At 43.2% G+C, this 25186-nt stretch overlaps 1 long non-coding RNA gene across 3 annotated transcripts in view; it reads left to right on the forward strand.

Moving 5' to 3' along the window:
- Positions 1 to 24257, forward strand: part of LOC138300714 (uncharacterized) — a 168916-nt gene extending 144659 nt beyond the window's left edge. The window contains exons 1-3 of one of the 3 annotated variants that reach the window (XR_011204990.1): positions 7460 to 7574; positions 14612 to 14722; positions 22467 to 24257. This is a non-coding gene — a long non-coding RNA (uncharacterized lncRNA). Of the gene's footprint in view, positions 1 to 7459; positions 7575 to 14611; positions 14723 to 22466 lie in introns of those variants that run through there. The other 2 variants (XR_011204991.1, XR_011204989.1) reach the window with 2 other exon arrangements.
- Positions 24258 to 25186: the final 929 nt, after the last annotated feature.

A 25186-nucleotide genomic window follows, 5' to 3' on the forward strand; every position in this document is an offset into this window, starting at 1 on the left:
GCTCTCCAGAACAGACTGCAACGGATACAGAACGCCTCTGCACGCCTCATCCTCAACATCTCCCGCCCCAGCCACATCACAGCCCACCTGAGCGACCTACACTGGCTCCCCATCAACCAAAGGATCACATTCAAACTCCTAACCCACGCCCACAAAGCACTCCACAATACCGGACCAGCATACCTCAACGATCGTCTCACCTTCTACACCCTGAACCATCAGCTCTGTTCCACCGACCTCGCCCTCGCCACCGTCCCACGCATCCACAGGTCAAAAACCGGTGGCAGATCATTCTCCTACCTCGCTGCCAAGACCTGGAACACCCTCCCCATCCACCTACGTCAGACCAAAGACCTACTGACCTTCAGGAGACTCCTCAAGACCTGGCTGTTCGAGCAGTAGCAGCTACTCCCCCCCCCCAAGCACCTTTAGACCCTCACGGGTGAGTAGCATGCTCTACAAATCCAATGATTGATTGAGAGGAATGTTGGTGCTGCACGCATTAGTGGAAAGTAATAGTATACTAGCCATAAGAAAGACTTGAAAACATCCCCAAAGGCTCGTTAAGGTTGAATGTTTGTGTCTATGGTACCATCAGATCCTAAATGAACTAAAGTGTAAACTTTTGAAAAGCTTTATTGAGGTGGGAAATGTCAGCCAAAGCCACATGCCTTGAAGCAGGCATGCTTAGCATCACATTTTAAGCCTGTACGAATTCTCAGGTTCTTCTACCAGCCGTGCAATTCCCCAGATGATACGGTACGCAACCTGATATACATGGAGCTGGAAGGAGCTCTGAGGAAGATTTTTAATATTACCCAATTTATTTCTAGAGCACTGATGAAGTTTGATCTTGCCAGACAGAGGTACTGGGCAACTTGAAGCTTTGCTCGAGAAAGACTACAAACGAACACATATAAAATTGTATGGCGCTTAATGAGTCACTGCTCGTTTGTCACATTGACTGATAGACTCTCCCCAGTTTCATTCAAAGGCCAACCTAGAAGCATCTGTTAGAAGGTGTTATTTAAACTTAAAATCAGATGGATTTCCCTTGGCAAAGACAGAGGGTCATGAAATGGCCAGTAAGCCAATGGCCTATTGTACTCACTATACAGAAATCCAGGGCCTTCCACATGCCTTCTTTGTTGTTTCACCTTGAGCGTACTGTGTCAAAATTATAAAAGACCATTATTTTGAGAGAACAATACAATCTGCCAAGGTAGTGATGGCCTTTTATTTTACAGCTCCAACATGTAAATGTTTGCCTCTGATTATTTGGATTTTTACAATGTTTTTCGTAGATTAAGGTTCGGGTTTCAGACGATTCTAAGGCCCTGATTTATACTTTTTGGGGCAAAACTGCACTAACGCAGTTTTGCACCAAAAAGTTTAGCACCGGCTTTCACCATTTCTGTGCACCAGCCGGGCCCCATATTTATGGAATAGTGCAAGCCGGTGCAAAGGGTAGGCTAGTGTAAACAAAAAAATGACGTTAGTCGGGTGGCGCTGGCAGTATGGAAGAAGGGGGTTTTGCACCAAAAAATGGCGTTAGGCAGGTTAGAGTAAACAAAAATGACTCTAACCTGCCTAGAGTCATTTTCTGATGCAAAACCATTCATACCACATAACTCCTGTTTTAGAAAAGACAGGAGTCATGCCCACCACCCCAATGGCCAGCACAGGGGACCAGGGTCCCGTGGGCATGGCCATTGTACCCTGCGCCAAGTATGGGGGCCCATTTCAGGGCCCCCTATGGCACTTTAAAAAATCAAAATAAAATACTTACCTGTACTTACTTGTACTTACCTGGTATGGGGTCCCCCATCCTCTGCAGTCTCTCTGGTGTGGGGGGGGTGGGGTGTCCCTCGGGCCTAGGGAGGGCACCTGTGGGCTTATTCCATGGTGTTCCGCCATGGAAATAGGCCCAAAGGCCCGCCCCCTAATGCCAGCCCTGATCTATGCGTTAAAAAATGGGGCAAAGAAAGCTTTGCCCCATTTTTTGACCCCTCCTGTGCACCATTTTTGCATGGGAGTATAAATATGGCGTTAAGGCCATAGAGTCATTTGTTGCACGGGAACGCCTATCCTGCATCTCAATATGGCAAGGTAGGTTTCCACTTCCAAAAAATGACTTTAACTGCATAAATTTGGCGCTAGACGGGTCTAGGGCCAAAGTATAAATATGGAGTTAGTTTTGCACCGAATTAGAATTTTAAAAAATGATGCTAATTCAGTGCAAGCAGAGTATAAATATGCCCCCTAAGTATGTTTGCAGTGCTGGGTACAGATGTTCGTCATATGTTCCAACACCCAATAACACAATAACAATGCAGGTTAAGAAGGTGTATTGAAAGTGGTGTAATAGCGAGGGTTTTCTTGTAGCCTGCCCCTGTGCAGGTACAGATTGTGATTTTAAATATTGTCTCTTTGTCTAATTAAATTATGTTTTACTACTATATGATGTTTATATTATATAAATGTTCAATGGTTCAAACAATGTGGCTTGCAGTGTCAATGAAAAGCAGCACATCACTGAGCAGCCAAGGTGACGAGGACTTGATTCTTATTTCTGGTGAAACATCTGCAGAAGAGGACAAACAAAAACACTAACAATGTAAAAGACAATAGGTCTGGTTTATAATTGCAAATATCTGGATGCTTCTATCCATGCACTCATGCATCTATTGAGCCATCCAGTGATTCATTCTGACATTCACTCACTTGCACATCTACACTACCACATGCACAAACTCGAGTGCTTCCCGGAGTAAGAGTGCCTGATGGTTAATCTGTGACAGATATGAGAGTTCTATTGATAGTGTGAGAGTGAGACTCTGGCATGTAGCTTAGACACTAAGGCCCTGATGTATACTTTTTGACACAAACCTGCGTTAGCGCAGGTTTGCGTCAAAATGTTTACCGCTGGCTAGCGCCATTCCTGGATGCCAGCTGGGTGTCATATTTAAGGAATTACGCTAGCAGGCGGTAAGGCCCGATTAGCGTCAAAATAAATTACGCTAACCAGGTGGGGGAGGCATAGGGGAAACAGGAGGTTGTGCGTCAAAGAATGGCGCTAATCAGGTTAGAGTCCGAAAAATTACTCTACCTGACTAGCATCATTTTTTTGATTCACAACCCCCATGGATATGACTCCTGTCTTAGGAAAGACAGGAGTCATGCCCCCCTGCCCAATGGCCATGCCCAGGGGACTTATGTCCCCTGGGCATGGCCATTGGGCACAGTGCCATGAAGATGGCCCAAGTTAGGACCCCCCCTATGGTACTTAAAAAAAAAAAAAAAACTTACCTGGGATGGGTCCCCCCTTCCTTAGGTGTCCTCCAGGTGTGGGTGGGGGTGTCCCAGGGTGCAGGGAAGGGCACCTGTGGGCTGTTTCCATGGTCTCTGACCATGGAAAATGTCCCACAGGTCCCCTAATGCCTGCCCTGACCCAGGTGTTAAATAATGGCGCTAAGCAGGCTTAGCGCCATTATTTAAAGCCCTCCTCCTCCCGTACGTAATTTTTGCATGGGAGGACAAATAAGGCGCAAAGGCCTTAGAGTCGTTTTTTGACCGGGAACACACACCTTGCATCTCATTGACGCAAGGTAGTTTTCCGCAGGCAAAAATAGACGTTAACTCCGATATTTTGATGCTAGACGGGTCTAGCATCAAAATATAAATATGGAGTTAAGTTTGCACTGCATTTGCGTAAAAAAAAAAATGCAGCAAATCTGGCACAAACAGAGTCAAAAATGTGCTTCTAAGGCACATATTTATAGTTTTTGGTGCAAAACTGCGCTAATGTAGTTTTGCATCAAAAAATTTACTGCCGGCTTGTGTCATTCTCAGATGCATGCCAGGTGTCATATTTATAGAATGGCGCAAACCGGCAGTAAGGCCCAGCTAGCGTCAACAAGTGTCCCCTGGGCATGGCCACTGCACCCTGTGCCATGCAGGGGGCCCCAAGTTAGGGTCCCTGATTGGCACTTTAAAAAATAATGAGAGCATATTTACCTATACTTACCATACTTACCTGGGATGGTGTGTCCCCCATCCTGCGGTGTCCCTCTGGTGTGGGTGGGGGTGTTCCTGGAGCTTGGGATGGGCACCTGTGGACCCATTCCATGTGTCTGACCATGGAAATGGCTCCACAGGTCCCCTAACACCTGGTCTGACCCAGGGGTTAAATAATGGTGCTAAGCAAGCTTAGCACCATTACTTAGCCCCGCCTCCCACCGTGCGTCATTTTAGCATGGTGGGATAAATATGGAGCTATGGGGATAGCACCATTTTTTGGATGGGAATGCCTACCTTGCATCTCATTGACGCAAGGTAGTTTTCCGCAGGCAAAAATAGACGTTAACTCCAATATTTTGATGCTAGACGGGTCTAGCATCAAAACATAAATATGGAGTTAAGTTTGTGCCAAATTTGCGTTAAAAAATTATGAACATTCAGTGCAAAAAGAGTATAAATATGGCACTAAGAGTTGGGGGGAGGTTGAGAATCTCAAATATTCCAGCTAAAAAAGTGGCGGGTCACACAATGGAGTGGAGAGATATCCAAGTACAGCTCCTATGAGGAGCAGAGTCAGCACTTATTTGAAATAAGTGGGCATCTCTCTAGAGTGGCACAGTCGGTGAAAAACAATGGGTTGGAATGTTTACTGAGTGATTGCCTGTGGGTATAGTATTTGCAAGCATTCCTTCCATCACCAGTTCTCTGTTTTATTACCAGTAGAATGCCTGGAAGTGTGAGACTGTCACAGCTTTCCAAGTTTACTATTGCCAATGTTTGTAAATTCCAAAAGAAAGCAAATTCGCACCCATTCAAAAAGTACTTAGATGGATGCAAATTTACAAATGTTTTGGAAAACCAGTCACTATCTAAAATTAAGTTCCCAATCCAAAAAGTGAACAAGTTAAAACCTGTTAGTGAAATGATAACTACAAGATAAACCAACAAACAAATACAGGCACAGCAGACTTGACTGAAGGCTCCCAGACCCAACTACCAAAACAAGAATGCATTTATTTGGGGGGTGTAACACCCCAAACACCCCCTCCCACCGTAAGTTACAACCCTCATGAGAGTGCTACTCTGAGGAGTATAAGAGTTTGTAAGGGCGTATTTAACTGCTAGTCTGCTAGGTGTGTGAGAGGGTAGCTGCTAGTGTGAGATTGCTACTTTGGGAGAGTGTAAGAGTGCTACGTATTTTGTGACTGATGGTCTGTGAGGTGTTTAAGAGTGCTGTCATTAGTCTCAGACTGCTACTCTCTAACGAATGTGAGAGTGCTGTCTGTAATGTGAGGATGTGACATGTGGGAGAGTGATGTTGGCGCTGCTAGTCTGACAACTGTGTGAGTATATTCTTTAGTTTGATTGCTAGTATGTGAGGGGTGTCAGTGCTTTTGGTATTGTGTGACTGCTACTCTGAATGATTTGAGAGTGCTATTGAAAGTATGTGACTACTAGCATATGAGAGGTGTGAGAGTGCAATATTAGGAGACTGTTTTTAGGAGGGGTTTGAGAGTGTTGCTGGCAGTGTGAGACTGCAGGTCTGTAAGGGGTGGGAATGTTGGTAGTGTTAGAATGCTAGTTTTTGGGTGTGAGTGCAGTTGACACTGTGTGAATGGTGAGAAGTGTGTGACAATTTGCGATGAGTGTAACAGTGCGGTCTGTGGTGTGACTGCTACACTTTCAGTGAAGGGAGAGTTCTGTTGGGAGGGTGAGAATACTAGTCTGTGAGAGTTGTGAGAATGATGTTGGTAGTGTGAGACTGCTCGTCTGTGAAGAGGGTGAAGTTCTCTCTATACTCTGATTGCTAATCAATAAGGACTGTGAGAGTAAAAACAGTAGTTGGTGACTGTTACTCTGTGTAAGGTATGACAGTGCTGTCAGAAGTGTGTTGCTGCTAGGCTGGACATGGGGTGAGAATTTTGTCTGTACTGTGACTGCTAATCTGATGAGTGTGAGAGTGCTGTTGGTAGTGTGTAACAGCTAGTCTGCGCAGATTGTGAGAGTGCTGTTTGTAGCCACCAGGTGAGTGCTAGGGTAACCTGTAGATCAAGGAAAATCCGTAGTGCTATATCGGACCTGAACAACTTTTTTAACTCTCTCAGCCAAGCAAACACATAGCGCAAAATGTGTAACTGCGTAAATCAACACTGAAAGTACCTCCCCGTGCGCTATTATAGGTTCTCGAAAGGCTAGATGAGATTCATCAGAGAAGATAAATATAGATACTCTGGAATAGGGGAGTAGCTTCAGAGGGGTATTTGGGGCGTTACCCTCCCCCCTCACCCCCAAATAAATGAATTTTCTGATAAATAGTTGGGTGCAGGTCCTTTCAGTTGGATATGGTGAGTTGTGTGGCTGATTTCACCAGGAATGTTTACACACACACAGAAAAAACCGCACACACCTTCTCTTCCTCTTAGTTTTGAAAGTCCTCAGAACTTTTGATTATACAAAATATGCTTTTTTTCTCTCGTTTAATACCCCTACCAATACGCTTTCCTCTCCCTTTCCACTGCTCCTTGGGCCCCTCATGCACCCTGCTCGTGGTATAATGCATTTAAACATCATATGCCAGTCCAATTGTGGAACATCTGAAGCTCACACCCCCCAATTTTACTGACTAAACTACGCCTGTTTGGGAATTATAATTTATCCGTGCGATAAATCCTCTCTCCTACAAGGTAAGCCTTGAAAAATGGGGTATGACATAAGAATGTTGCAGCTTTCTGTGGTACCTTTGCACATCTCAATATTTACTAGGAATTTCCCTTAGTAAATTGGGTCAGCTGAAATTTAGCAGGGGAAAAATCTCAAAAGGTGCGGTCTTTATCACACTCGGTATTTAGCGGTGCAATAAACAACAGTAATTCAAGCACAAACAGCTATTTGTTGTGCAAGGATTGTAAATTACTGAGGCACTCGTAACCAAGGTCTCTGTATTCTCATTTTGCTATCAAATGGTGTATGACAGCCCCCTAAAACTGTCCCTAGCCAGACCTAATAAGGCAGAAAAAGGGTTGTTGCATACTCAGGAAGCAACGGAGTGCTGGTCTAAGTAATGTGTGATTACTGGAACCGGCCACGAAGCTTATTACAAACAGTGCAGGCTACTGGCATGCTAAGCGGGTCTTTGTAGTTATTCCGAAAACACGCCAGAGCAGGAAGTACGTTTCAAATTATTGAACAAAACACCATAACTCTTTATCCCCTCATATTTACTGAACTTTTTTGTTTAGGTACCTCTGCCGTGTTTTATGTTTAAAGCATGTCCCTTCTATCATACATTTGTTGATGGTAATAAAAAATAACTATCCTACAAACGCAAATGACGTTTTCTGAATTGTGAAAAGGGGAACGGAAAGGCAGGCTGATGACGCACTGTGTACGCAGTAATAAAATCTCCATATTAAGCAATTAAAGAAAGGGTTGGGCAAGCGGCGAAAGAAAGCGGCAGCGAGTGATATTTACTGCCCTGTCACAGACGTTAGGAGACTACATTCAGTTTTCCAGTGAAGTCTAACAGTCCACGCGCTCTACGCCACTCTGCCAAGGTAAGCGTTTTTATTCCTGTGGGCTTTATTTTTTAATGTCATTGCGAATTAATTCTGATCAGAAATGTTATGATTCACCCGCATATACGATATTTGAATTGGTAAGTATGCATAAGTCTCTACGACCTATTGTAGCCTTTCAAAGCCAAAGCCTGCATGCAGTTAACAAATGCATACGTCCTGATGTGGGACATCTGTCAAAAAGTGGTAGGTGGCCCGTCCAGCTAATGTACAATGCGTATACATCAATGCCCTGTAAGAAGAGATTCCAAGGAGGAAGATTCCGGCCCGTATCTCCGCACATAGTCCCTTCTTTTATGAGTTAAACTCCATGGAATGGAGAATAACTGTGCAGACCAAGCTTTACTGGGAATAATTCCAAGTTCCGATTTCAAACGGACTTGTGCCGGGCAGGTAGTGGTGGGGGATTGGGGGGCGTAGTATTTGGAGGAGAGAGGTTGCAAGATGGGCACAGAGGGTGCATAACATGCTTGCCCATGTTTTAGGTTGAGGTTGGGCGGGGGTATAGTACCAAGCAGGGTCGTAGCTTTTGGGGGAGGGGGGGTTACACCCTCCCTCACACACACCAATATATGTATTTTGTGATAAATAGTTCGGTGCAGGTGCTTTTAGTCGGGTATGGTGAGGTGTCTGTCCGATTGTACTAGGAATGTTTACACACAGACAAAAAAACACACAAACACACACACTCCCCCCCTCTCTCAGTTTGGAAAGACTTCAAGCTGTTGGTTAGTTCACAAAGTAGCATGCTTTCTCTCGCATAGTCCCCTTACCAATCCGCATTCCTCTATCTTTCCACTGCCCCTTAAACCCCATAGCATATTTTAACATTATGTGCAAGCCTGATTGTTGGGAATTCTGTAGCTCACACCGCCCAATCTTACTGACTGAGCAACGCCCCTGGGAACAGGGCTGGTCTTCATTTCAGGCTATTATTGATGCCATTTTACTAACCAGATTTTGCAGCCAATCAAATCTGATCTATAGTTCCCCACCTGGAAATTCAGGGTGCAGGATCACCAGCCCACTTTTAAGTAAACAGAGCAGAATTCAATTTGCTATTGGAGTCTTGATAGGCAGATGGATGGGGCATCTGCTGCTTTTTGGCAGATGTTGCACATTCGTCAGTCTCTAAGCCCATCCCTAAGTAAGATGGAGAGTTTTATATTTGGTACAATTTATCAAGGTTTCCCTGAGAATAAGCAACCGAACTGCGTCAGGGAACCTTTCCACCCAGAGACAGAAATAACTACAGTGGACAAGTTGCTAGTATGCAGTCTTGTCAAGAATAGTAATCCTGAGGTTACGAGTGGTATCTGGGAAATTTCTAAGACAAGATTAGTAACACTAGAAATGCTCGTAAATTTGTTGATAATCACAAACATTTTGTAGCTTTTGTAGATCATTTCCCAACCTGGATGTTTCTTTTATAATGAGTATGTCTATGTGCCTTTTTCGGGTTGAAAAGGAAAGGACATACCGCAGTAGATGTGCAGGTAAAGTGCTTTCAGGGAAAATGTTTAACCACTGTTAGGTTATGTTATTTATGTCCAGCAGTGGCGACGCGTCGTCCCGCAGGCTTAGAGCCAGCAGCAGAAAAATAAAATGATATTTCACTATCTTTTTAATTTTCCTGCTGCTGGCTGAGCCAGACTACGCAGGGAAGGGTGGAGCCGGTCCATGGGAGGGGGGCGGAGGAGAGGGGACTGGAGCGTGCCCTTTACTTTTTGTCGGATGTTCTAGGCCTGCCAAACAGACATGCACAGTTAGGTTTCTCCAACCCACCTTTATCTGACAGCCAGGTTGGAGGAACAGCACAGACTCCCTGTGCCTGAGTGAGCGGCAAACCACCCCGCTCAAGCCAATCCGCGTGCTGCTCTCATGCTAGGTAATAACATGAGTGCAATGAGGGGAATGCACAGGGAGTCTTTGATGCTGGAAGCAGAGGAGCGCTAGGTGGCCAGCAGCACTAGGTAAGTGTTTTTGTTTTACTAACCCCCATGTCCCCCCTCATGCTCCGACCATGCTCCCCCGCACTCCCCCTGCGCTCTCTCCACCCACCACACCAATTTTAATTTATGTCGGCCGCTGTTGGTTATGTCATGTAATGTCATGTTATCTTGTGATATGTGTATTTGTCAAGTGCACTATCAAGAGTAAGTGTATCCGGGCAATGAGCAGGTGTGTGTGAATAGCCCCGCACAGGTTAGTTTAGTTAATTGAAAAAACAGGTCTTCAGCTACTCATGCAATTAACAGCTTCAAAAGGCTCTGATGTGGAGTGGGAGGTTGTTTCACACTTTAAGATTGATGTAACAAAACACCCATCCTCCTGATCTGGTTCTAGGGAAAAAAAAGGGCTTTTGTAAATTTCCATAAAATGGAGAAACCTTTGGCTATACATTGCATAAAGGATGGGCACCAGAAAGTCTCGTGTTTAGACAAACAATGGGAGGAAAAAATATTGTGTGGACAACATATGAAGTCAAAAATATCGAGGACAAAAATATTGTGAAAGTAAGTTTCTACAGGCAAGCAAAGATTTACTAAATATAACTCCATATATATGTACTTTGACAATATATCATCAAGGTATGTAGATATAGTGTTAAGAATAGTAAATCTATACTTACCTATTTGCACTCACCTTCTCGATATTTTGGTCCTCAATATTCTGTACATACAATATTTTAAGTGTTAGCAAACTGTAGGCCTAAGTTTATGGCGCACAAGTTTACACGTTTTGTGACTCAGGTTTCCAACCTAAACCTGATATTATTATAATCTTTGACAATAGCCAACCCCCTATAAGTGCTGATGTTCTCGGATCACATTTCAGGACAGCCAACAAGCTTCCTGAGCTAGAGTGGTGGGGGGATCTGACACTTGCACTTGAATAGTGCTGTGCCTGTCCTCACACATAGCAGTCTCCAACCTCCTGGAGTGTGTCTGGAGCCAGGGCAGGGAAAGGCAGGGTCCTGTGCACTGCAAAGACTTCTCCTTGAGATTTGCCCACTTCAAAGACAGAAATGGGTATAAGTACTGGACTTCTGACACCACATAGTTAGAATCCTAGACTGAGGAAATTCTGCCAGGAAGAAGAGCTAGATGCTGTAGGAAGGACTGCCACTCAGCCTGTTGCTTTGTTGTGCTAGCCTGCTGCTTGCTACTTCTGTCCTGGGAGTGAAAGGACTGGGCTTGTCTTTCTACATCTGTCTTCCAAAGGTTCTCCAAGGGCTTGGACTGAGCTTGCCTCCTATTAATAAATATAAGGGACGTCAAATACTTCACCTGCAAGTGTCTGGGCTCTCTTACTGGGAGTCCTGACTTGCCAAGCAGTGCCAAATCCAGTTCCTGTGCGCTTTGGAGTGACTTCTGGTGCAACAAGGAAGAAACTAGTGCATCAACATCCCAGAACGACTTCAGAACTGGTGCCACTCTCTGTCCCTGCATCGCTGCCTGCAATGGAGCCGTGTTCCCCACTGACTGCAGCGATTGAGAACTTCACTGCAGGCCCAATGCAGCCTCAGTGCCTCTGAAGTCCTGCCATAGTGTGAGTCCAGAATGCCATGTCACCGACATCTGTGACACCTAACTCTGTTGTAGCACCTGTGGCCCTGTGGTGGGACCACGACTCCACAAAGTTGACGCCTCACATTTTGACCTGCTAGATTCATCGACCCACCTTGTCGTAAGGAACCAATGCCTCACCACCAATGCCACATCACCTCCCCTGTATCCGTAAGGACCCAACACCTCACCTCCCCTGCCTAGCAGTAAGGAACCAACGCCTCACCTCGCCAGTAGCAGTAAAGAACTGACGCCGCACCGGCTTCAGCAACGTCTCACCACCAGAACTCTGTGCAACATATGTGTTTCCTCATCGTTTTCCAAGGTACTGGTCTGTCCGACTCTGTGATCAGCCTGCACTACCTCGTGAGTGGCGTCAAACTGTTGGATGCGACTCCGTCAAGACGCTGTGATAGCCCCAGATGGAGCTATTGTGTTTCTAAGCGCTATGACTAAGAGGTCATATTTGAAAATGTGTATCTTTACTTGTGCATGTAGGATTTTTGTTGTTTTGGTCTTCTTTCTGAACTGATGTGGAGTACTTTTGTGTTATTACACTTTGTTACTATGTGTACAAATACTTTACACATTACCTCTGAGATAAGCCTGACTGCTTGAGCCAAGCTGCCAAGGGGGTGAGCAAGGGTTATCTTAGTTGTTTGACTCACTTACCCTGACTAAAGTGAGGGCCCCTACTTTCACAGGGTGCAAACCACTGCCAACTAGAGATCCCCTTTCTAGCAATAGCCAACTTGCATTTATCACAGTTTGGCTGTGTTCTGAGTTAGGGCCTTAGATATAGGTCAGTAGTAAGTTGTATGTGTTTTACTACCTATTACCACAATTTTAAAGTGGTAATAGGTAAGGACAATTATTTATATGTTTCTATATATCTTGAAAAAAATTATGGAGTACCGCAATGCCACCTAGGAAGTACTGCAGTACTTATTAAAATATGTAAAAAAAATACATTTCACAAATAGTGTATACTACAGTGTATTTTCAATTTTGTACATATTTAATTTTTACATAATGTTTACAGAGTACCGCGGTACTACCTAGAAACTACCACACTACTTACATTTTTTTAAACTGAATTTGTCAAACAATTACACAAAAACACTACCACATTATATTTTTAGGTAGAAACATAGGGGGTTATTACAACTTTGGAGGAGGTGTTAATCCATCCCAAAAGTGACGGATATACCACCAGCCGTATTATGAGTTCCATAGGATATAATGGACTCGTAATACGGCTGGTGGCATATCTGTCACTTTACCGTCACTTTTGGGACGGATTAACACCTCCTCCAAAGTTGTAATAACCCCTATAGTGTATTACTTAGTTGTGTTAAATTTTTTGCATTTAAAAAAAAAAATACATTTAGTCTGTCTTTTAAGTTAAAATATAGTGTAGTACTGTCTACTTAAAAAAACAAATCAAAAATTAAATTGGTTAAAAAAAAAAAAATTAAACTGTGTTACACTATATTTCCACTGTTAAACCCGAACTCACACTACCCGTGGTCTTAAACTATATTTAACACTTTCAATTTTGGAAGGGCAAAACATTGTTTTCACCACACTTACACTGCATTCTGGTTTTAAGGGGACTCTACAATATCAAACACATTTTTAATAAAAAATAAAAGCCATTGAAATTTAATGAAAAAAACAAAGGCTAAAGCTCAGTAACAGTTAGGAAAAATGTATTTAATATTACTATACCAAACCAACTTAAACTATAAAAGATTTAGAATTCTAAGCTTATAGTTATATTTGTGTGCTTATAACTCAAAGTTATAATGTACACCGCATCTAAAAATTACTATAACTCGCACACCTCCATACATATTGTTGGCAACTTGCTAGCCACACTACATTAACTATAACTTGCGCCTCTGACATTCACAGTATTCAAATAAATTATGTAATTTGAGATGTCATGAGTGTTGCTATAAATGCTATGATTTAACATGGTGTAGGTGATGTAATATGAAATGGCAGAAGGTGTGCATGGGGAAGGAGTGGGTTATATTTGATGTAGTGTTGCTAGAGAGCTGATAACATGGTACTGAGGTGCATAATTTATAGTAATTTTCTGGTGTGGCGCTAACTATGCTGCTGGTCAGTGGCAAAGCTTTAATGCTGGGCCTAGGAAGCCCCAATTCAATCTTGGCATTAGCCAAAATTTGACCTGATAAACTGGACTTAGCCATGTCTTTTTAAGAAGGGCATAAAAACTATGGTATTGAAAACTCTGAGGATGTGGGCAGGCACACAGAGGTTGTCTTCACACCTGTTTACATCTAACTTGTAATTTGGGCCGTAGTAGCAGCTTCTCATTTAATGGAGATGTTCACAGCAGTAATTCTGATGACATGAGGCCCCATGTAAAAGGTCATAATATAAAAAAACAAGAATTGTTGCTAGTGAATTCCTGATGTAAAAAATGCACAACGGAACTGCATGAATAAAGGATGTATAGAAGTTTAGTTAAACTATGCCAACTCCCAGCTCAGTATCTGTTTATGTACAGATGTGCCCTTTGAGTTTTGTGCAGTTCCTGTCAACTGACTCTATATCTCAGGTGTAACTTTCAGCTTATCTTGGCTTATGATCAACAGCAATGCCTCCTCATCAATTTCCTTGTTCCAGTCATTACTGATCAGTTGAGTCCACCTCCCCAGAAATATACTATGGGCCTGATTTAGATCTCGGCGGAGGGATTACTCAGTTGCAACGGTGACAAATATCCTGTCTGTCGAAATCTAAATACCACTGTTTTCTATGGTATTTAGAATTCGGCAGACGCAATATCCATCACCATTGAAACATAGAAACCCCTCTGCCGCAATCTAAATCAGGCCCTATGTTGTTCTACTCCCCCTTTCTTTTATTAAAAAACTCGTGTCCCTCCTAATCAGCTCAGGTGAATAAAAGGAGCACCCACACGGAAGACATCCTATGTTGTTTGTGTGCCGGGCAGGCATCGCTGGTCCTCTATTCAGAACTGTCAGGGCTAGTTGCTTTATTTTGCTTTTTTTTTTTTTTATCTTGTTGTTTTGAAATTCTCTTTAGTTTAGCAGCAATCTAGTGTGGTTCTTGGGTTGCAAACATTAAGGAACTATACATTTTCTATTCATCTCAATTACTGAGGTGCATGGGTCATATGGTGACTTGATTCCAAATCAGAATCAGAGTAGTGGTATTGCTGGCTCTACAGAGTAGGCCAGAAGCTGCTTCCAGACCCAGTTGAGGAGTTATTTTTCTGGTGCCATAACTTCTAAACGAAAGTTGAGAGACTTGTGGTCTCTGTTCATGCCTAGCTGTTCTACTACAGAACAGGAAGCATTTTATTGTTTGGATGTAAAATAACTATTTTGATTTATCTGGAGCATATGGCTTCCTTCTGACAGGTGGATTCTTTCTTTGTGATATTAGGTCCAGCTAGTAGAGGGTTGACGTCTTCTCCTTCTTTGAGCCGATGGACTTGCACCACTATTTCTACAGCTTATGAAGAAAATCACATTTCTTAGTAGAGTTCTGTGGAAGGTAATTAGAAGATTTTCTGCATCATCAGCTGCAATTCAGCGTGCATGATTTTTCGAGAGCTGCTGCACTGCACCTTAGGCAGTTTCTTCTGTTCTGGTGATCATTATCATATCTTGTGAGGGCGTAGGATATGGTGAATTTGTGCACAGACTGTTTCAGTTGTGCCATAGAGATTTTTATTCTTGCACATTGCAAAATACAGGTTTCACATGCATTGCATCAATGAAAGCTTTTCGTGTGCTTGTTTGTGTTAATATTTATTGGTGATCTGAACTGCTCGGATATTGCTTTGGCAATCCTCAATGAGTAATGAATACAAGGAGAAAGAAGGTCAGTAGCGTATATTTCAATTACGTATGAGTAAGTCCATTATTCAGACTCCATTCTTCTTCAATGCATTTATTGTGACTGCCCATCCCACCCACGTGGTAATAATTTTAAAAGGAATGATGTGAAATGAATCACAGTAATGGAATTAATGATAAGTAATTGAAACATTACTTATGCTGCCTTTTGTATAAATAAATGACCAAAGGGCCCTTTGGATGGAACAGGTCCATGTGATTCCCAAAGTGCAAGGGTCCAAGGGAAATAAAGAAAACCTGCACAAGACAACATTCAAAATCTAAGCCATGAAGGTTAATTTAAAATTAAAAATCATTACAGAAAGCAAAAATGGAAATTAGTAATTTCAAATCAGCATCACTATATATCATAAGTCAAAAAGAAAATCTCAGTACAGGATCACTAAGAGGACCAACGTGAAATTGCCTCTAGACAATAGACAAAAAGGTCTTTCAAAAATGTTCCTAGTACAGAATTTGTACAGTAAACTGACATGGAAACTGCTCTGTATGGAAGCAAGGAAAGGTCTGGCACACATCCCAAAAGTAGCAATTTTTAGAGGGTTTTCAAGCAGAGAAAGTCACACCGATGACATGGTGTGAAACAAAGTAATAATGAGAACAACCAACAGATTTTCATAAGCACATGATACATTACTGCAACATTGCTAGAGATGCATTCAGAAAGCAAAATTAATGCTAACCCTTAACCTAAAACAAGAGAATGACATTACATCTTTTCATGTATTAATACAATGGACTCTGCAGATTCGACCATAGCAACAGGAAAGGTCCTGGAGTAGTTGCAAAAGTTGGTACAATACAGCTTCATAGGACGTTATAAAAGAAATGACATTTCATTTCAGCCCAGCACTACAGAACAGAATCACATTTACATTATTTTATTCAAAGATAGGCGATGTAGGGAGCAAAACATGCACAAAGAAAACTGTCTATTGCGTTTTAAATAACCATCTTGTATTCAGTTGTAAATGTAAATAAAATAGGAACGACCCAGTAGATTTGTTTTTGCGTCTGGTTAAGTTGAGTTAAACAAAATGAACATTTAAAGTTTAACTATTAAATCTGCTCTCCCAGCTGCAAAAAACAATTCTGTCTAAAGACACTCTCCTGACCTGGAACCATGTAAGACCTGCCATCTGAAAAAGCAAATCAGGGAAAGTGAGGTGAGAAGTGCAAGGGGAAAGCTAGAGGAGTGGATTGACTAGGAGACTGAGACTGCATTCGGTGATGTCATTGGCACCAAAACGTTGCTTAGAATAACAGTGACACAATCATGAAACCCAACAGATTGTTTTTTTTTTTATTCTCAAAAGTTCTGTCCTCTGCCATAGAGTGCAGAAATGGGATAATGTCTTTCACTTTTTCTGCTGGCGCACCACAGCTTTGCAGGAACTACTGAAAATAAAGATTAAGGTGTGGAAATCTGATGCACGGAGTAGGGGAGTGAGTGCGGAAGTACAAGTGCAAGGTTTGGAGTGAGGAAATGTGGGCAAGGCAAAAACAAAGAGCAAGAGGGAGGGGAACCATGCTGCAGTTTGAGGTGGGAGTTTTCTTGTAAGCGATGCAGAACTGAATGAAGAAAACATCAAAAGATAAACAAATCAGCTGCAATAAACAAAAAATCAGGTATATGATTTTATGCAATCAATATATTTGCTAGCCCATATTTTCCAAAAAATCTTCGCACATAGCCAAATAAAGCACGACAGGGGTTTGGTGACTTGATCTCACAAGTCAGGTTCAGCAAGAGATGATCATTAGGCCTGAGAGGAACAGAGAAACCAACGAAACATGTTGGCTCTGATTCTTTGGTTGGTGTTTTCCGACCCCCACAAAAAGTCCTGTTTGAGCAGGGGTTTGAGTTCCGAATTGGGTGTTAAATCAAGGACGCAGTAATCAATGGTTGCTTCAAATACCTCACCCTTTGGTAAATGTCAACATGTCAAGCCTGTCAAATTTTAACACGTTAAAATTGTATGGTATTTACAGTACCATACGGATTTTGGTCCATTAAACACACAAATCTGCATGTTATTCCCCAAAACCTTGGAATATGTGCTATTTATCACACCCAATAAATAACATACCCTGAGGTATCGTTATTTATGAGGTTTGATAAATAGCACCTTGATTCCCACAAACATGTAATCAGGGCCTGAGAGGGGAAATTCTAATGATGAATAGAGGAAATGCTATCACGGAAGCCACTAAGTGTAAATTCAGCATCTGTCAGTAGACTCCATGTGGGCATGGTGCTTTCCCAAAGCTGTGATGTCACACAGGTACATCGTATCAATGAAAAACCACGTAAGGTTCAGCAATTTACACATTTCTTCAACAGCAAGGGGTAATCTGAACAGCTAGTGGTGACATACTTATGGGAAAAATTAAAAAATGCAATCTTTGCCAAGTTTTTTCACGAAGAAAGATAACAAGATAATTTTTGCAAAAATTCGTATGAACACCTTGCAGCTATTTTTACAAAGTCGTAGTAGTGACTCATCAAGGGCTTTCCAAGAGCTTAGCCTGCGACAATAAACCCAACCTCATACACATCCCACACTGCTGTGTGTCTTTTATCTAGCAATCCTATCCATCTTCGCTAATGCGAAACCTCTCGAGGAGTTTCCCCTGCAAGGGATTTCTGCAAAACGTTTGTTCATCCACACACACCTTTCTATGAACTTCTCGAACAATGCATAACCTTTTAAGATTTCACCTTTCTGTGCTGTGGGTTTCAAACTGAAGACCTTATCTGCTACCAGTGCTGTGCATTGCCAACTGCTTCTATGCCGCACCTCTCCAAGAGTACAATCAGTAATCTGCCTTCTGAAAGCTTGTGCACTGGCAATGACTGCTTCTTTAGCAGCTTGCACCCCATTTCTGTGTTTGTTCCTCCAACAATGACATATACCTCAAAGTGAATGTTTCATCCGCTTCAGTAACGCCAGAGTGCTTCACTAATGACAAGACTCAATAGGAACTCATCCACCAGTGCCTCGTCTGATGGCGTTGACAATGACAAGCCTTTCTTACATCTCATCCACATGCCTGAGTACTTCACCAATGACCAACCCCTCTAACAGCACATTCACCAATGACATGCCCAAGTATCTCATTATTGACCAGCCTCTCTACCAGCTCATCCACTATAGACATCCCCCAAGAGCTTCACCTATAAGACGCCTAAGGACGAAGGACTTTGCCATTCAAAGCCTATTTAACAGCTCATCAACACTCCTGAATGTTTCACAAATGACAAACCTCAAGCTCATCCACCGATGACATGTCTGAGGACTTCGTCAATGACAACCCACTCTAACATTTCACACACATGCGTAAGTGCTTTGCCAGGAACAAGCCTCCCTAAGAACATGTCCACTAACCACATGCCAGAGACTTTCATCATTGAGAACACTAAGAGCTTATCCACCAATGTTGTCTGAGGACTTTTGTCACTAACAAGCCTCTTTTACAGCTCATTGCCTGACAGCTTCACCAATAACAAGGCTCAAAAGGTACTCATACAGAAATGCCTTATCCGAGGGTTTTGCCAGTAACAACCCTTTCTTACAGCTCATGCCTGAGTGTTTCACCAACGAGCCTCTCTAACAGCACATTCACCAGTGACATACCCAAGAGCTTCACCAGTAACAAGCTTAAGAGCTCATACACCAGTAACATTTCTGAGGACTTTGGGGCCTATTTATACTCTGTTTGCGCTGAATGTGCGTCAAAATTTTTGACGCACAATCGGCGCAAACCCTGCCCCATATTTATACTTTGACGTCCGACCCCGCGGGCGTCAAAATTCCACCATGTGCGTCATTTTTTGAAAGGGGGAACCAGCCTCGTGTTAATTATATGCAAGGTAGGCGTTCCCTTCCAAAAAATGACTTTAAGGCCTGTGCCCCTTATTTATACTCTGACGTCATTTTGACGCACAGGAGGGGGTGGGCCTTAAAAAACGGCGCACAGCCTGATGTGCGCCGTTTTTTAACGCCTGGGTCAGGGCAGGCGTTAAGGGACCTGTGGGCTCGGAAGGAGCCCTGAGGTGCCCTCCCCTGCCCCTAGGGACACCCCCTGCCACCCTTGCCCACCCCAGGAGGACACCCAAGGATGGAGGGACCCACCCCAGGGAAGTAAAGGTAAGTTTGGGTAAGCATTTTTTTCCGATTTTTTTTGTGGCATAGGGGGGCCTGATTTGGGCCCCCCTACATGCCACTATGCCCAATGACCATGCCCAGGGGACATAAGTCCCCTGGGCATGGCCATTGGGCAAGGGGACATGACTCCTGTCTTTGCTAAGACATGAGTCATGTCAATGGAGGTTGGGCGTCAAAAAAAATGGCGCAAATCCGGTTTGAGGCCTGAATTTTGCCTCAGACCTGACTTGCACCGTTTTTTGACGCACAACCCCCATTTTCCCATACGCTGGCGCTGCCTGGTTGTGAGTCATTTTTTTTGACGCACACCAGTCCGCAGCGCCGGCTAACGTCATTCCATTAATAAGGCGCCTGCATGACGCGTTGGTATGGCGTTAGCCGGCGCTAAAATTTTTGACGCACAACTGCGTTTGCGCAGTTGTGCTTCAAAAAGTATAAATATGGGCCTTTGTTACTAACAAACCTCTCTAACAGTAGCTCAACCACGTTTGAGTATTTCGCCAATAAAAAGCCTTTTTAACAGCACATTCACCAATGACGTGTAAGTGCTTCACCAAAGGTAAGCATCTCTAACAGCTATCCACCAATGACATGCCCGAATTCTTCACTCAAGACAAACATAAGAGATCATTCACGAAATGCCATATTTTTCTGTGAGCTCACTCCTCATTGTCCTATGTCTTTTAGCAGGGCACAGTCCTAAAGAAAGAAGTGGGGGGACTAACCAAGTTAGGCAGTATGAAAGTGACATCATGGTGCGTGACATCACCTTGTGTGATATCCCCTGGCCTGAAATTATGGCACGTGACATCGCACAGGGAATCACAGGAAGTAGCAGCACAACCCATGACCTCACAGGAAATTACATCAAAAGAAGTGACATCAGATCTTATGACCTCACACATATGTTTAGCAGGTTTACCATGAGTACATATAAGGGCATTACAAAAATGTAACAAATGCGATTTCATGTTGGGGTTGTACCAAAAAAGTGACACAACCCTGTTATAATGTTATAAAATCTGGGCTTCAACTTATACACTTATTTTTTTAAGACCTAGACACAAAGTAATTGGCAACAAGGAAAAAGGTGGCAGTAAATCTGTTCTTAATTGGTTGCAAAGTCTGCATTTTAAAATATCTTACAGGGTTAAGGCACCTGATGCAGAGCTGTTTGTGTGCCAACTAAATCTCAGGAAATAATAATAATGGTAAGGTAACTCTGAAGAGTGACATGTTTGCTGGAGAGATCTGTGTTTTGAATCAAAGTAGCATAGAAGGTTAATGTGTCTTCTGCAAGGCACATTATGTAACACACAGCTGACATTTTTATTTTATGTAGCTGGGTAAGTGGGTTGCTGCTTTTAAAACAAAGATCCTTTTGTAATCCTTCTATTAAGCATAGAGTAACCTTCACTGTCTTATATAGCATATCCTGTACATTGATTTACACACTTCTATGATTTATTGGCAATATATAATGTGCATGTGTGATGTAAAGCGCTATGACACCCTGCAATGGGATGAGAAGAGCTATATAAGAAATAAAACTATATAGTGATTTTTAAATTGTTATTTGTGTAAATACTGAGACTGTTAAACACATTTGACATTCTAACAATGCATGCATATATCTTATATATACAGGGACTGAACAAAGTCAAAAGCATGCCTCTCTTAATTACTTGTGATGTGATTATATGTTGTGTGCCTTTGTTTCCTCTTCATTGCATTTGTACTTGGTGTGAGGCTCCTGATAGCTCCCAGCCGGGATACTATCAAAATAAGGCCTCGTGGCCCCTTACCTTCTGCCTTTTTTATAAGCAAAGCTGCAGTTCGATAACCCCTCCACCACCCACCTTTCCCACCAGGGGCATAGCTTGGTCCCTAAATTTGGGGGGAGCTTCAGATTTCCCATCAATCAGGCGGGCATATCATGTTAAAATAAATTAAACGGATAGCAGGGTGCACAAGAGGGGCTTACAGGGCAGCAAAAAAAGAGGAATGCGGATTGTTAAGGGTGCTAAGTGAGAGAAAGCACAGTATTGCGTGAAATAACCAACATGTGTGAAGTCTTTCCAAACACAGAGCGGTAGAGAGTGTGTTCGGTTTCGTCTCTGTGTGTAAAAAATCCTGGGGAAATCCGACAGACACCTCACCATACCTGGCTGAAAACACCTATACCCAACTATTTTTCACAAAATACATCTATTAGGGGGATGTAACACCCCAAACAGCCCCCTGAAGCTACGCCCCTGCTCCCCACTTGCACAATGCTGCTTGAAAGGATTGCAAACAACGTGCGCGTCTGAAGTTTTGCATATTTCTGTGGGGCCCAACCACATGAAAACCTGTGAATATAGTCGGTAGACGCCATGCACCCTCGACTCTGCCCGGTCTTTTAGAGCTTAACAAGCAATGACAAGCGGTTCTGTGAGCCCACACACCTTAGCCGTGTCTTTTTATAGCTCGGCCACCACGAGTGATAGCCATGCTTTTCTAACAGCTTGCCACAAATATCATTGTATTTCGAAGATTGCCTTCACCCACATCAAGCACCCCTAAGTGCTCATCTGCAATGTATTCTGCTTCTGCCACAAAAAGATACGAGACTAGCCGCGTGAACGCTGGTTTTCTGGTTTCAGTGGCCTTGTTAAGGGATCAGCAATTTGAGACCGTAATTATGTGACAGTTTTTAAGGGCTTCTGGGAACGTCAAGCGCTTTGCAAAACTTACTGATGGTTTTAAAAGACATTTTTAAACAACGTGAGTGTCATTTTCTGGGATCTGTCAGCAAAAACGGTTCCGAGACTGCAGCAATCCAAGAGCTTAATTTGTGCTTGTTGTTTCCAGCACTTATTTTTGGGGACCGGCACTCATTTTTCTGCCTCAAGCATTTACTGCGAGTAAAAGACACATGAGAAAGACAGAGGAAGAGAAAAACGAAAAGCGTCACAAAGGTAGAAAGCAGAAAGCTGCAAGAGTGGGCTGAAGGGGCAGGGAGTGGCTGTACAGGGTTACGCTGCCTCAGTATTCCGTGTTCGCACATATAATCGCAGCAGCCGCGTGTTTAAGGGGGGGGGGAGGGACTTTGGGCACGTTTTTATTTTCAAATTAAGCACTGAGCAATCCTATAGACTGGAGTCGCCTCCGGTTATTATAAATCTTTTAAACCTAATGCATTCTCGCTTAAAATGTCATTTTTTTCAGTGTTCTTAGATTTTAAAGGCGAACTCGAACATTCTGTCTTGTTCCGAAGATTAAGTCAAGAGTGTTGCAGTCGGAAGACCCAAGAGGCAGAGCCGTCACTGTAACGAGAAGAAAAGGACACTGGGTACATCCTTTCGACCCTCCATATTTCCACATCTCATCTAACTGTCCTTTGCTGTGTTTTTCCTCAGTGATGGACTTTACCACCACTCCTATTATTTTTGGAGCCGTGTTTGGTGTGTTTTTCCTACTTGTGTTTATGTGCATGGTGGCCCGACTTTGCGGCAGCAAAAGCAGATCTGAACGATATCGACAGCAATACATCAATACCGTGGATGCTGCTCCCCACGCAGTTCCACATATAAATGCACAATTTAACATGCCCATAGCGGCACTACCACGCTTCTCTGCGCCTGTGGCAAATTATCCAATGGGTCCTGGGCACCAATATCCTGCTCACCTGACTCCCAACTCTTATCAGCAGCACTACCAGAATTCCAATAGCGGTGCAGTCGGCGACTACACGTCATCGCCCGTGCCGCCCAGGCCTAACCCGGATGCCCCTCCCAGTTATTCCGAAGTCGTTGCTTGCTCATAATAAAAGCACGTGCTGAGGTGATTCAAAATGTCATTGTTATTTGACCCGAACTGAACATCGTCGAATGTATTTCAACTAAAAATTGATTTCTAGCACACTTACCCACATCCCCAATCCCCATGATGGAAATTGATATTGTTAGAAGATGAAAAATTGTTGTGCAACAGTAAGCTAAGTGGCTAAAGGCGATGTGGACTGGCGCTCGAGCTGCTGACCTTTGACCCAGTAGACAAAGGTTCCTAAACTGCTTCAGGACTGGACAAATAACACTCTAAACATGTGACTCATACTGTAAATCTGTTATATAAATATGTTAACAAAATAAGAGCGTTGTCTACTACTGTTTCAATGATAGGCAATCACCCCTAACATCCTGCTTTCAATGAACTGTCTGCTTCATGTTCAAGTGGACCGAAATCCAAGGCTGTCTACCTGCAAACATTCATGATGGATATGCTCCTGGAACAATAACAATCACTGACAAGTTTTGTTAGGCGTGACTTTTATATAGTGTAAACACACAGACGGATTACGAGAACACAGCAAATCCGCTCCCATACCTACGAGTAACAATTTCCGCAACAGACACACAGGCACCCAGTGCTCACAGATCTATCTCAACATCACTGCGCATGGACTAACCGCCTATAAATCACCCCTTGAAGCAGGTGGCACGGAGTGGCGTGCATGCGGGGGGCGCTGGGTGATTGCAGAAGTAAGTATTGGGTGATGTACACAAGGCGGCAGTGGTGATGCAACTCTGGGATGAAGTATGTGATGCACCTCGCCGGAACACTGTGAGATCCACCTCACAGGAGCAATGGGTGAGATATCTCAGTGAAGCCCCGAGTGATGTACCTCACATGAGAAGCGTGTTCTCTGCATCAGCAGAGCAGCGGCTGTTATAGTGCCATGAATGTGTTGAGCACTGGACGAAGTACATCAGGGAAGCTCTAAGTGATCTACAGTTCAGGAGCACTGGCTTGTGTACATTACTGAGGGACATGGTGAGGGGGGAACTAAATAGCGAGGGGAGGTAGAGAAACGTCATGTGGTGGCGTTTTCATTCGGGGCACACATGCAGTTATTGGGAACAGACAGATGTCAGAGAGCTTCTAAACTGTCCTATATCAGGTGTAATCTGTTTAACAAGTCTTGTGATATTTTTCTTTGCATCCTGGGACCTGTAGCAATTTCCTCTGTACTGTATAAATACAGGGGGTGAAAGAAACGGAAGCAAAAGCATAGACTATCGGGTCAGATATACAACTCATGCTTGACATTCTGTAAATTAAAGGCGGGGCATAGAAATTATTCGGCCGGGGAGGGCCACATTATGCGGCAGGGTTGAGTAAATTATGCGTCAAGAAGAGCCATTTTTTTGCGGCGTACTGCAGCACATTTTGCATAGCTGCCAAGCTTTCCAGATCGATGCGTAATGTGCCCCTTGAGCCCAGATTTTTTTTCTTTGAACTCTGGGATTTTAATCCTGTTTTATAATGGAACAAAGAGGATCACAAGTCCCAGAATTCAAACAAAAATCCTGGATTGGGGCAGCACATCACTCATGGACCTGGGAAACTTGGCAGGTCTGATTCTGTGATAATATGACTTCATTATTTTGTCATGTTTACGCTTGCTAACACTATCTGGGCATTGGCTCAGTATCATTAGTACCAGTTTAACACCCGAATATACCAATAAGCAACAGAAAGGCGACCATGTCCAGCTCAGCTAAAGGGCCTTCCACTGCACAGCAACATGCTTTTAAATGATGCGGGGGGTGCACACACAGACATGCACAGCTCACACATAGGCACAGATGAACACCACACGTAGGTGTGACAGGCCCTAAGTTATGCGAGACACCTTAACTAGACCTGAGTTATTAGCCAATATCATAAAAACAAAACCACAAGTCCCAGAATGGAAATGTATTACTTGGACGTTATGCACGTGGGTGGCTGAAACATTAGATTTTCTTTTAATGATTTTATTAATTTAACTTGTTTTCAGTTTGCTGCTTTAAAGTGTTCTCTTGTTCATCCATGGCCCGCTTCCTGAACAAAAAAATCCTTTGGCAAAGCCAATTGCTCTGACTGTGTTTAGGTGCTTTATTACA

This window comes from Pleurodeles waltl, chromosome 1_2 (genome assembly GCF_031143425.1).
Source record: "Pleurodeles waltl isolate 20211129_DDA chromosome 1_2, aPleWal1.hap1.20221129, whole genome shotgun sequence".
Classification (NCBI taxonomy): Eukaryota; Metazoa; Chordata; class Amphibia; order Caudata; family Salamandridae; genus Pleurodeles; species Pleurodeles waltl.